This window comes from Dromaius novaehollandiae, chromosome 9 (genome assembly GCF_036370855.1).
Source record: "Dromaius novaehollandiae isolate bDroNov1 chromosome 9, bDroNov1.hap1, whole genome shotgun sequence".
NCBI lineage: Eukaryota > Metazoa > Chordata > Aves > Casuariiformes > Dromaiidae > Dromaius > Dromaius novaehollandiae.
The window spans coordinates 21,791,160-21,805,721 of record NC_088106.1 but is presented as its reverse complement, the minus strand read 5'-3'; positions in this window follow the sequence as shown (position 1 = coordinate 21,805,721).

The window sequence follows — 14,562 nt, the reverse complement described above, 5'->3', positions numbered from 1 at the left end:
CTCTCCTCAAGGCCTGTCCCAGACTCCCAGGTGCTCAAGATTATGGGCAGACTTAGGCTTTGGCATCCCAGATTTCTGGCTGCTGACTGCTGCTCAGTTTTGTAATAGGCCTCACATGGCCAATTTCTCTAGGCAGCTTTTAATAACCTCTTCAGACTTTATTGCTGTCTTGTATTCATATCTTTTCAGAGACCTTTTGTATTTTTTAATATGATATTTGACTATACGATGCCTTTGATTTCTCAGGGAGCAATGACTCCTCAGCAGGACTTTTTCTACTAAACAACTCAAAAAAAGGATCTTTTGTACAGTCAACTGTCTCACAACATTTGACATGATGCCTCGGAACCATAGTGTTCTTTTTAGATTTTAACTGTTTTCCCCCTTTTGATTTTGTTTTTATTCTCATACTTCATAAGTTCCTCTTTGATTTCTTCTATTTTCAATATTCCTCAATATTTCAATAGCAATTTTACTCTGAAAGATGACTTTCATTGTTATTGTATGCCATATAAAATATGCTCCATTTGCAAGCAGCAAGATTTGATTTGCTGATACCTTTTCCTCTGCTAGTAGACATAACTCACCCTAACCTGTGATTTTCAACCTGGTTTCTATCCCTCTTGTCCCATACTGACTGGCTCATGACTATAAAGAAATCAGTCTCACAGTATCTGGAGTTATTAATAAGCTAGATACATTTACAATATCATTAATTTAATAGAACAACAGCCTTCAATATTTAAGTTCTTCCAGGCCTTAAAATAAATGGGAATTTGAAAATATGAATCTTAAAAGCTCAGAAGGCAGAAATCAAATAAAAAGAACTCCAGGAGGGATGTGCTACAGGGCCAAAATTAAAAATGAACGATCCTCAAGCAGCTTTTGTTTGAGGCTACGATTTTAAGGGAAAAAGATACTGGGTTCATGGTCTCCAGTTCCTTGGGACAGGGTATACAGAACCTCTCTTACTGTTGACATCTGTAAATCAAGCTTTGCCTTTGCCAAAAATCAATGCAAAACCCATTTCCTCCCAATTACACCTTCTATGGGTTTGCATAGACCTCACTAGCAGGCTTAAAAAGACATAAAACAGCACAGCAATGATCCAAAAAGCTAGATACAGTCTGTTCATTTCTTACAATTTCACCAGTGCTTCTGCTTTACTGCCTGAAGTGCCAAGTCCTCCCTTCAGTGTCACCTGGTAGATACCAGGTTATTCTTGTGAAGAGGGCACAGCATCACCCGTTTTCCCATCCTGTTCTCTCCCTTCAGTGCTCTGCTCCCCAGTTCTGGCTGTCTCCCCTACAGCTAGTTCCTTATGTTGCGCACTGATCCAGATACACCCACCATCACTGACTCAGTTACACACAGCACACAAACCTTAACAGGCCCAAACTCACCACATTGACATGGCAGCCACCCTGGTCCCAGAACCTGGTGCTTCTCTGGTCCTTTTGGCAAATGGCAAACCCAGTCCCCCTCCAAACTCCTCAGCAGGAACTTCCTACTATCTCCCACTTCCCTCCCATACCAGGGCACCACAGTTTCCCTGGGCTGTTTATTCTCAGTCAGGGCAGGACTGCAGGCAAGCCTTTCCACCACTCTTAAGGCCTTCATTTACCTCTACTTCTGGTGTCGTTCAGAAAGGGAAAGTCAACAATTAAAGCTCTCAGGTGCTTATTTCATCTGCCATTCTCTCCAGTCTTCTGACTCTGGTTTTCCAGCTCAGGACAGTCAGCCTGCTCCTGGTGTCCCACACTTCAGCCTCCCCCAGCTCTGACCATAAGATTTCACATCACATCTCTGCCGGCCAGTTTTCCCCCTCTAGGTATCTGTCCCAGAAGCCGCTCCACTCTCCTACCCACCAGGAGGCACATGCTCTGCTCAGGGAGCAAGACCAGCTGCTCTGAAAGGTTCCAGATTGGCCATCATATCAGTAGGCTGAGAAAAGTATGCTCTGGAAATCATCTTGTTACAGAGATGGCACATCACAGGCTATGGCATTTCTAAGACATTTCTGTCTTCTGCAGTGATACTATCTGGTTTCCTCTATCTTCATCAATCAATAACAATGCAGCCCATTGGAAAGCACATTTTACTACGGTAAGAAGCTTTAGAATTTGGGGCTGATGTAGGTATGGAGAAATAGATTCTAGTTTCTACTCATCAATTAAAGCAAGTACATCAATAGTAATTGGCCACGGGGTTGAAAGAAGAAAAACATACTCCCTTTTCAACAAATTACGTAAAAGTTGGCTCTTTCAATGGCTGTAGCTAATTAGCTTCTACCTACACATCAGTGGTTCCAGTGGATCCATCAATGGATACCATAAATCCATGAAAACAATGCTCAAAGGCAGAAAGGTTCTTCAGATTGAAATGGTTTCCTAGCATTTTTTTTCACATTATTCTCACGTCATCCAGAATAACAAATTTCTTCTTCATCCTACAGGTGATTAGAATAAACCTCTGTGGAACAAACAAACAAACAAAAAAATTCCAGTAACAATCCCTGCAGTCCCACTGTGTAGCTGAAGCTAAATCTAACCTTTCTGTCAAAGCCAAGTGCCACGTTTTTGGTTCTAAGACAGCTCTGACTGACTACTTCGGTGGTGGGATCGCTTTAGGAATAAAACTGCCCATCTAATTCTATCGCTGGGTAAAGGGCAGCAGCTTTTGTCTAAGACCCCAGAACACCATAACAAAGGAAATGTTGAACAGCAAATAATTCAGCATGTAGGAATTTATCTAGTTTGGAACTTCACTGAAATAATAGGCCTACTATTCCAGAGCAGAATCTGATGAAGTCTCTGATCATTGCACATTGGAAACTTAAGTTTAAAGCTCACTGCAAGATGAATGAATGCAACGTATCTTGCCAAGATACTGACTCAGCATTAACTCAAAATGATGGAGTGTCACCTCTTGAATCAGCCCCAGAAGAAAGGTGTTTATGGGCAAGAGAATCTTCAGTGAACAAACCTGGACAACTACGCTTCCTTTGAGAATACAAGGTGGATGGCTTTAGGCTACGAGATATGCCAGGTCTTCAGCCTTTCAGTAAAATACAAGTCTTGCCCTTTCAAGTGCATTAGCTTCTCAAAGAATTTGGGCAACCTACTCTCTTCTAGAAAACATGGATATGGTTGAAGAGTTTGCAGCCAGTGAGATGTAGCTGACAATGAGAGTTATATTACATAAACTTTGCATGAAATTGTTAATCATGTATATGTTTGACTGACACTGATGACAATCCAAAAGCTATTTACAGTGGTATCAATAAATCGGTGAGATCATTGTCCTCCTCTTTTATCTCCCAATACCTGGATTCTAGCAGAACCAGGTAAATCAACTGAGTTTTCATAATGAAAACAGAAATTTAATTATTCACAAGCATTCCCCTGAGCTTTCTCTGGGCTTTTTGTGAATGATTAACAGAGCAGCTGCTCCAGACAGCACTCTCAATCCCTGCTTGCTGGCCTGTTAAAAGCAGTGACTCATCAGCTCATGACGTCAAACCCTCCACTCCTCTGAAATGGCAGGAAGGAGGTTTCATTAAAAAGATAAAAAAAGGTATCAACATAACAGCCTGAACTTCCTCCCAAACACACACTGTTTGGTCAGGGGTCATCTCTGCTGCCTTTATAAAAAGAACCTACTGCTTGAAGACTTACACTATGCATACATAGAGACAACTTCAAAAGATCTATTAAATACAGCCTGCTCATAAAACATACTTCCTCATGCAAACTGATTTATTAGATACTGAGCCAAAAAAGCAAACAGAAAACCCCCAAAGCATTAGCCCTTTTGGTAAAACCTCATCATGCATTTTGCAAGAATGTTTGGGAGGTAAGTATTGTAAGGTGTCTCCATGTTCATGTAGAGTTCAGAGTACCTTCATAAGCTGTTTACATAATACAAAGTACCTGTTAAGCAGTTCTTGAAATTGCCCGAATAGCACTTTCCAGTAATAACTGATAAAGGTGCCCAAACAGACATGCTGTGAAGCATCAACAAGTAGAGTGCTGCAAAAATATAAATAAGTAAACTCCTTGCATTCATGCCTTGTTAAGGTTGCACAAAAATGTGCGGACACGAAAAAGAATTATACCTGAATACTGCCACTATTCTTTATCTTTGTTAAGAAACTTGAGCCCAATGCCATGAAAGTTAGATGAAAAATAAGTAATCTAGAAAGGAGATGTTTCTCTGTAGTTAAAATTCAGATTCTTGCTCCAGGCAGCAAGTGCTTCTGCCAGAAGAACAATGGCATTTTACTCAGAAAGTCTGCAAAGCAGTGGAAAAGGGAACAAGTATGGTAATTTGAGATTAAACTCTTACATGGGGATTAATTACTAACATCTGTGATACTTTACTTTCTCTGCTAGCTTTAGCCTCCAAAGCCAAGCCTCAGCTTCATTTGAGCCCAAGCTCCTTAGGCAGTGCATCCCAGACAGAAACCATTCTTTCTCCAGCTGAAATGAAAATGGAAGTGGCAGGGAGACAAAGATATATTTAGCTCTGTTCCTGGCTGCCTGGAGGGCAGCATCACTTATGGCTAACGATTCATGAGTTCCCCCAACATTATGTTAGAAGCAGAAACACTGGTGTTAGCTCAATCTCTTCACAAAAGGTAGTCAATTAGGAAGTAAAACAGATTTGAAAAGAAAGTATGGCAATGTGAGCTCAACCCACACACACAAGGTTCATTTTGTGCCAGACCTGGAAAGGCAGCTCGAGTATCTTGCACTCCTGTCTGAGCTTCTTCCCAGGTTACTTGTTCAGCTCAGGAATTGAGCATAAAGTCCAAGAAGGATTGAAGTGACTGACCAAACATATTTAAATGGAGAAATGCAAAATATTCAATGAGTGCAGAAAAAGAATAGTGTTACACACAGACCAAGAGTTGCTATTATACAAGGCTCTATCCAGCACTATTTTTAATTCAAAAAAACCCCCAAACATTATATTTATGTCATTTTGCAGAAATGCTTCTACTATCTGAGCTTTTGGCTCTGCTCTTAGTACCATCCTGAGCTGGTCTGACTGCTTATTTTCTAGGGGAACTCTATCTGCAGTTTTTCTCAAAAACCATTTTCTCACATAGATATATATGAGAGAGAGAGAAAGTTCACAGCAAAAATAGCCTCTGGGTGTCCAAGTTAACTCTGGGCAACACAGCATTCTAAAATTGGAGTGATCTATATAGTTTATCTTTCTAGAAATGACTGGCAGGGAAGTGCTAATGAACTTGAATTTTGCACATGCCTCATAATCTTATGTTTAGGCCCCAGATAACATTTCAATTGAAGAAAACACCTGATCACCATCCTATCTATTGGGAGTAATATACTATAGAAAGTGTTGTTTTATTGCAAAATTCATCCAAGCTTGACTGACTGCTCTAAATACTTAAGTACCAGAAATGAAGAATACAGTACCAGAAATGTGGAAATCCCTCCAACAAAGCTCCTTTCTAACAAAATCTGCATTCTTAATAGAAACAAACACAGAAGGCAGAAGAGAGGAAAGGTCTAAGAAGTACAGGCAGAATGAGCAAAGGGATGGGCAGAACATGGCTTGTGGATCCCAGCTCTCTGCCTTCCTAGAGGAGACCCTTCTATTTCCTCTTTGCAAGTAAGTTGACTTAAAAATGAGTAGGAGATACAAAGAGACTGGAGGTGAAAGGGAGTGTGTGAAAGAGCAGACAGCAGGAAAAGGAAAGGAAGGAAAAAGAGGTTGGAGCAAACAGAGAAGGGTTGTGAAAAAGTGGTCATGAGTGGGAGGGGAGCAACCTATGCAGAAACAGAAGAGCATAAAAGATTGAAAGCTGTCGCTAATGCTACTGAAACTGTTCATCTCCAAAGGGTGTGGAAACTGCATTTTGAAGGACCTCTTTTCTTACTCTTCACCCTTGCAAAAAATGTCTCCTGCCTCTAGGGTGGAACACCCTCCATTTGCCTTGTTCCCTGCTCCAGCGGTGATGTTGAAAGCAGGAGAGGCTGCCATCACCAGCTCAGTCAGCCAGCACCAAGGAATTAGCTGATGTTTTTGGCAGCCGTCCATTACTAAGAGATCTCCTTCTGCCTTCCCCAAGCAATGCAAAGGCAAAGAAAACCATATACTAGAGCCATGAAAGGACCTCCCTCATCCTAGGAGCCAGGATCACCTTGGAACAGAGAGGGAGTTTTAAGCACTTTCCCTCCTGTTTCCATATCTACTACTGCCTGCAGCCATAAATAGTCATTACTGAAAAAAATGAAAAGACACGACACAGTTGCCATCTGTACTTTCTTTTCAGCAAACACAATCCTTGTATTTTTGTTAAGGAACACCACTAGCTTCCTTTTTTCAAGGAATGGAGTTAACTCACAAAGCAGAGGGAAGATATAGTAAGCGTCTTCTGGAAACCCTCTTCCAGACCTGTCCCACAAGTCCTTATTCAAATATTTCCTCATTGTTTCCTTGTTTCATGGGATTTACAACTCAGAGAGGATGAAATCTATCTACTAAGTCTAAAAGACTCCTGATACCTTCCTGTTCTAGGCTATTCTTCATTAAACAGAAAAAAAAAAAAAAAAAAAAAGGAAAACTGAGGCTCTCATCCCTCTCTAAGCACTCCTTTGCTTTCCTGTTACTGTTTTGCCTTTCATCCAAGTACTCTGCAAATATATGAGGTCTCATATTCTTTCCCATTCTTTAGGGGATAACCTGATGCTCCAACTTAGCTCTGTGTGGGGCAACCAAGGGAAGAGCACAAGCAGGGCACGGACATACAATGCCCCCAAGCTCCTGCCGTGTCCACCTCCCACCCTGCAGAGCTGCTTCCTCTTCTACCTGTCCAGCCCAGGAGAAGGCTAGGCTTCAGCCTTTTGCACTTTTTAGCTAGTTCTGCCCCCTGATGCTGTCCCCTCAGGGTCTTGCAGCACAGTAAGCACTAGGCCAAAGGACAAGCACAGGAACTTCTGCCCAGGTGCACTGGGCTGCAAACCAACCTGTAGTGCATTTCAGGGACCTGTCCATGCACTGCCATCAAAAACCCGGCAGTGACCATAGAGAGCCCCAGTTGTGAGCGGTTCAGCCCCGTTGGAGCACATCACCAACTCACCACCACCTGGGCCCCAAACCTTTGATCCTGGGCACCCCCAGCAGCGGAGCTGGGCAAAGCAGCAGATCGTCCTTTTTTGTAATGTACGGGGCAATACGTAGGTACTGGTAGTCAGCTGAGTGGGTCTAAACATGCAGCTCCACAAAGCCTCCGTTTTACAGCCTGAGCTTTACACAGACCTAACTTCAGCAGTAACACAATACATCTTAGCTTTAAAAACACTCAGGTCCTTCATTCACTTACATAATACTCATTTCAGTAAAAGACCAGGGAAAATTGTTCATCCTTTGTTCACCATGTCTCACTTCGCTGTTTGTCTCAGTTTCAAAACACATCCAGTTTCATATTTGAACTTTCCACCACCACAGAAGAATCCTGTCTATAAGAGGCGAGTTGTTCTGCTGCCTTCACTTTGGAAAATGACATGCACAAACTTCCCATCTGCAACCATCTCCTGCAATTGGCATCTCACCTGCTAGATTTTAAATAAGCTTTATTTTTCATTTATTTTATTCAAAGCACAACTCCAGAGTTGTGAGAATGAAGAGAGCTCCTCTTTCTATACACCTCTAAAGAAATAACCGTGCTTCAACAGTGCTGAGCTAGCAACACAAATGGATTCATTTAAACTTCAAAAATGCAGGTAGCTGCATTAAACCAGTATGATCTTTCTTGCATGTTTGTAATAGAGGACATGAAGTACTTTGCTGAATCTAGGCCTATTGCGCAATTCTTATGAGCAATTACAGAGTGTAAAAAAAATAGGAGGAAGGGAAAGGAACTGTATTTCTGGTTTTCATCAACTTATTCTCTGTTTAAATTTTCTGACACACTATCATCAACGAGCCACAGCTGAATATGGCTGACACATCAGAATCAAGGATAGAAATGCCTGATACCTCCATGCTGAATGCACAGCTATCCATGTACTTCATTGCTCCCTAAGAATCACCTGAAAGTTACAGAGAGCGAAACAGAGAACCCGTTAGAAGGCTGCTGCAAAGAGAAACTTAATAAAGGTATTTCTATACTTGTGCTCAAAATCACAAGTAGTAATGGGCTTCTGTCGCAGTAGAGCAGGCTGAAGCGAGCGTTAGGAAGAGCATTTCAAGTGTGAGTTTAATTTCAGGACAGATCATCCAGGAATGTCTCTATCCACCACAGGCTGATCTGAAGAAGTTACAAAATTATCACTCAAATACAGTTTAAGTGCAGCTGATCCTGCCTGGGGTTGAAGAATCAACAAGATGATTTCTTGAGGTCCTAGTTTTTACAATTTTATGCCAGGTTTAAACATAAATGTTAGAGTATATGTTACTACATAACTTTTTTGACATGCTAATTATTTTCATTATCATTCAGAGAAAGCTCTCATACTAAATGTTATGTTTTTCCCCATATTAATCCAATCAGGAAGCCAGAATGAATCAGTTTCATTACTAGTTATATTTTAAGACAAATTATAATATTTCATTGCCCTCTGCAGCATCTTTTCTGCCAGCAGAACAGTATTGTCATCCCCAACATAACATTTTTTGTCAATCCTTGCCACACACGAGCAGATTACCCATGCCATTTTTTTCTCTGAAAGCAAGTATCACTTCGTCACTGAAAATGCACACTAGAAACAATCCTCCTTCACCCCAAATTCAACTGTCAGCTTAACAGCCCATCCGATATCTTCTTTGTTCTTTTCCCCAGAATACTCCTTTCCTGGCACTATGCCAGGTTGTTCTTTCAGTGCTGTTCTCCAGCATAATGCTCACGTAGGATCATGTCCCTAGCCCTCTACAGAAATATCAAATAACATATTCTTTCACCTGAGACGACTTTGAAGACGTTCATCTGCCATTTGTCATTATCTGCTCTGCTCAGCTAAGGCTGTCTTCTCACTATTAGCTTCCAGAAGGATGCTGAACCATGGTCTCCACAATGCAGTGAGACTTGCACATCTGCTGACAATTTATTCACTCAAGATTCTGGTCTGGAGAGCAGCAGCAATCCACAGCAAGCTGCAATGAATTTGCAACTATAAGTGTAATTATGGGATTCTAAATTCTGGGTGTTTTTTTTTAAGACTAGACCTCACAATCAGACACACAACATTCCCCTTTGCAGGAAGAAAGACTTCAGCACTTGAAAGATCTTAGCAAGTTTTCTGTTCTCCATTACAGAATCTGGTGTGCAATGATACATCTTGTTTTTGGAGCAAGAAGCCATCCTAAACAGAAATTTTAAAGGAGATGTCAGAAGGACAGAGTAAACTTTAAGATACCTTTTATGTGTTTTCTTTTTTCTTTTTTTTTTTTTCCTCTAAGTTTCCTTTCAGCATTAGGCCAAGGCAATCTTACTGCACTGATATACAGGTGTAACCAGATCGTTCCATATGGGTATGTGTGCAGAAGTGTTCCTTACCTCATGTACCTAGGCTCTCCTTTAAAATGAAAAACCATGATCAAAGGCAAAAATCCTCAGCTGGTCTAAACTGTCAACAACTCACTAGCTTAACTGGAACACTCCAGACCAACAGAAATTTGTCTCCAGTGTGTCCCTTCCACCAAAGCTGGGCAAATACTGAAGCGTATTGGGGAAAAGGAATGCAAGAAAGATTCTGTTTATTTCTGGTTGGCTGAGAATTCTTTGTATTAAAACATTCTTTATATTAAAACATCTGGTCACAAGAGCTGTAAAAATAAATAAATAAAAAAGACAAGGTTAAGTGGACTAGCTAATGATCCTGAAATAATTATAATTTATTATAATGTATATTGCTGGTCTTCTTTAGGGTTTGCTGAACAATAATTTCAAGAATAGCTTCTTCTTTCCCTAAGCCTGGGTCTCATTAGTCATGTTCTGAGGCAACAGGTTTCCATGACAGCAAACATTAAGTCTCTTACAGCACAGTCCTTTTTATCTGCTCTAAATGCTAAGCTTTCGCTACTATATTTCAACCTAGACCTGCTATCCTCATGAAAAAAATTTCTTGACCAAACCTAATAGTCATTTAAACCAAGAACTACATTTTATTTGTACTATGATCTTGCTAAAGAACATACACTCTGCAGAATTCAATAAATGTTGCCAAATTCTCCAGAAGGATGCTTTTACCTGCTCTGAGCTCACAAGTTCTTGGCAGCAATTTAAAACAAAAATATCACTATGTAAAGCGATAATGCCGAACAAGTTGACTCCATGTCCATGAAGTTATCTGAAGTTAATGAAAATCCTACCATAGGAATTAACTGCAGAATTCAGAACTTTGATTAAAGACATTATTTTATGTAGGATGAGGGAAACATCCCCCTCATACTGAAGCTGTGCTAAGAAAAATATCTTCAGACACGCTTTTAGTGGAGTAGAATGTCATTAATAAGCACAGACAGGAGCTTTCTCTCTTCAGGAACTGTTTTGAGTCTTGTTATTTTGAGAGGGGACTGCTGATTTAATGTCTCTAGGTATCTTTCAAAATCTCGCTTACATTGTTAAATTCTTTGAAAGCCTCACTCACACTGTTAAACTCTTCTAATCTTTCCTTATAGATCAATCCCTCCTGACCCCTAATGTACCATTACTGTGTGCTGTATTACTGCAATGCAGCACAGTGCTAAGCAGAGGATAAAAATCATGTGTTATCTCTTGGAAGGACTGTAAAATAAATGGGAAAAAAACAATAATTCAGTAATAAAGCTTTTATAGCTTTGCATTACTCTGTCTGAAAAAGAAATTCAGAGAGAACTGAACCCAAACTTTACAAAAATTTCCCACCTGGGTTTCTGAAAGTATTTCTTTGTGGAAGGAGCTGGGGGAGGGGGATTGAAGATTCATTTTGAAAGGCTTTTTGTTAAACAAAGGTTGATATGAGATAACCTAAATGCCAGTTCCCCTCCAGTTCTTTGTAAGAGTTGACACATTTCAATGAGCCACAGCAAACAAACACATAATGAGAAAAGAAATCAAAATGATAAGAATTAATGAAACCCATGAGTTCCTGCCTGATTTGTTGTACTTCTTAATATTCCTTTTGACATTACTACACTTATTTTTATCCAAGTTTAATCTCTCACTTTCCCCCTAATTGTCCTGATATGTTCAAAGATGTCACAATTCACGAGCCACAATTAGTTGCATGAAGGAGAACCAGTCCTGTCACAACTGGTAGGCAGTAAGATCACAGTAAGAATCCTGCAGGCAGAGAACGCTAATAAATTCAAAGAGCTTTTTGTCAGATGCAACTGGCAAAAGCAAGGAAGGGAATCTAGGCTAACAACATGACCATGATTAATGGTTATTTTGGTAACTGCAGTTTTGTTAAGTAGGACACATGTGCTTGGAGTTTGTCAGCAAGGTGAGAGTTAGATAACTGCAAAGGATGTTAGTGAGATTAGGGGAAACTGTTAGGGAACAATGTCCTGTTTTAATACCTTTTTGACAACAGGCTCAGAAAGCAAGCTCAGAAAGCTTTGTATTGAGCATTACCTAGAATAGCCAGACAAACTGGAAAGAGAACTGTAAATAGCCAGCACAACTGAAATGATGAATGCTTCTAACAGATCTGTGAGCATGTACAATCTATTTAAGAATTAATAAAGAACTAAGATATCGAGAGACATAAATCTTATGATGAGCTGTTGATGCTAATGGCATTCAACAAAGATGATGGCACACAAGTTTCGGCAGAGTGACCTAAAGGTAACCTGATAATAACTGGGTTTCATTTGGGCTCTTGCTCTTCAGAGTCGGACCGAATGCCGTTACACCACCACTTAGGTGGGTGATCTGTTTCTAACTGAAGGTTATAAAAAGCATGAAAACAAGTTTTACATTTCTACACCAATTTGTGCTTAAGTACACTATAAGGACAGGACTTACGAGGCATTTGCAAAAGTCACAGTTAGTGAGGCTCATCTGCCTACTTTCTTTCGCCTATAGATGGGCTACAGAAAGGGACCCTGTACATGGTTTTTGGAGTAAGAACATAATTTAACAGCTCTTTAAAGTGCTTATCATGTACTTTCCATCCAACTTGGTAGCACAAAGGCAATGAGCATAACAAGCACAACATATCCCAATGATTATTTTTGCTATGATGAGGAAACCGGACTAATTCCTTTGCAGTTCTCAAGTTGACACTGGGTAAATCAGTTTGGCAACACTATTTAGTTCAGATGCAATATTGGTATCACTCTCATAAATAACACTAACTACTATTTTTTTAATAAGGAATTCTTCATGTAAAATGAAAGAGGGAGAAGTCTTATAGTTCTTCTTAAAATGACTAGAAAGACAGGCTTCTGATATCCTTATTCATATTAAATCATTGTCTTTTTGCAAATCCTATTTTGATATATTCCAAAACTCAAGGAACGTGACAGTTATAAAAGAGAGAGAGTCACAGTATGGCTCAGAAAAAGAGTAAAAGCAAATGAAACTGCCAGTGATTTCATTGAATAGAAGTCACTTATAAAAGCAAAGAGCTAGACCTGTAAAGAGCCTCTTTACACATTCTGAAGTGGCTTCTTAATCAATTAAATACTCCACTTTAAATAACTCCATTTCAAACCATGAGAAAATAATATACAACTCATACAATTTCATTAACTTACTATTAAACTGGATGTCTTCAGACCTATTAAAAGCCCTTCAGAAATTTCACTATTTTTTCAGTGCTGAAAGTATCCCTTTGACATCAATACAGAGAAAGCAGATGGATAAAGTAAGTATAAAATGAGCAGCATGACGCTATGAACCAACTTCTCACAGTTTTACTAACAGGCTAGATAACACAGGCATAAAATAAGTGGGTTGATAATTAGCAAAGTTATCATGTTATCTCAGAGCGTTCCAAGGAAAAAACCTCCAAGGAAGACGCAAACAGAAGGAAGGAGCAATGAAAAACTTAGAATAATCACGCAGGACATTTAAAGATTACAAAAATCCCTGAAGGAAAATACTCACTGTGCATCCCAGAAATCAAAGAGAGTAAATGTTGAAGAGAAATGCAAACCAATGCTTGGATCATCCTGGCATATTTGTCTGATAACTTACCTAAATTCTGTATAGGATAATTTCATGATTTGACAAACAGACAAAAGAATCTAGCTATGATTAACGGGTAAGAGAGATAAAAGGGAAATTCTCTCAGCTTTGAAGTGTATTAAAGAATGGAATAATCTCCTCAAGGAAGCCAGTTCAATCCATCTATAGAGAGGCCAAACTGCTCAAGATCCAACTCTCTCATCCCCTGCACCCCTGCCAAAAAAACCCATGCACTCATGGAGAGATGAGCAAGGTAACACATCTGCTGCCCCACGCAAAATGACAGTGTTTTATAACACACAAGACATACAACCCAACTGATTCTTCTTTCTTCCATTTTACCCTTTTCCCATTTGTGTAGTTTGCAAAGTTACGTGAGGTTGATTAAACTGCTCAGCCTTCACAAAATTAGGCCATGTTCAACTTCAAGAAAACTTTTTCCCAGTGTGTGCATGAATTGGAGGCTGTAAAACTGCACTGGGAAATATAGTCATTGGATAGTCATATCTCCCATAACATCCTCATAGACAAGGTGATAAAGTACAAGCTAGATAAATGGACAGTGAGGTAGATTGAAAACTGGCTTAACTGCCCAGCGCAGAGGATTGTGATCAGCAGCAGAAAGCCCGCTGGAGGCCAGTCACTAGTGACGTCCCCCAGGTGTTGATACGGGGGCCAATACTGTTTAACCTCTTCATTAATGACTGGTTTGATGGGACCAAATGCACCCTCAGCAAGTTTTCAGAGGATACAAAATTAGGAGGAGTGGTGGATGCACCAGTTAGTTGTGCTGCTATTCAGAGGGACCTTGACAGGCTGGAGAAATGGGCAGAGGGGAACCTCACAAAGTTGAACGAGGGGAAGCACGGAGTCCTGCTCCTGGGGAGGAATAATCCCACACACCAATACATGCTGGGGAGTAACTATACGGAAATCAGCCTTGCAGAGAAAGACCTGGGGATCCTAGTGGACAAGTTGAACACAGGCCAGCAAGGTACCCTTGTGCCAAAGAAGGCCAACAGCCTCCTGGGCTGCATTAGGCAGAGCATTATCAGCAGGTCAAGGAGGTGAACCTTCCCCTCTGCTCAGCACCGGTGAGGCCACGTCTGGAGTGCTGGGTCCAGTGCTGGACAACTGGACAGGAGAAGAGGAGGCTCAGAGGGGAATATTATCAATGTGTACAAATATCTGATGGGAGGATGTAAAGAAGACAGAGCCAGACTCTTCCCAGTAGAGCCCAGTGACAAGACGAGAAGCAACAGGCACAAACTGAAACACAGGAAATTCCATCTGAAGGCAAGAAAACACTTCACTGTCAGGGTGGCTGAACACTGGAATAGGTTGCCCAGAGAGGTTGTGAAGCCTCCATCCTTGGAGACACTCAAAACCTGACTGGACATGGTTCTCAGAAA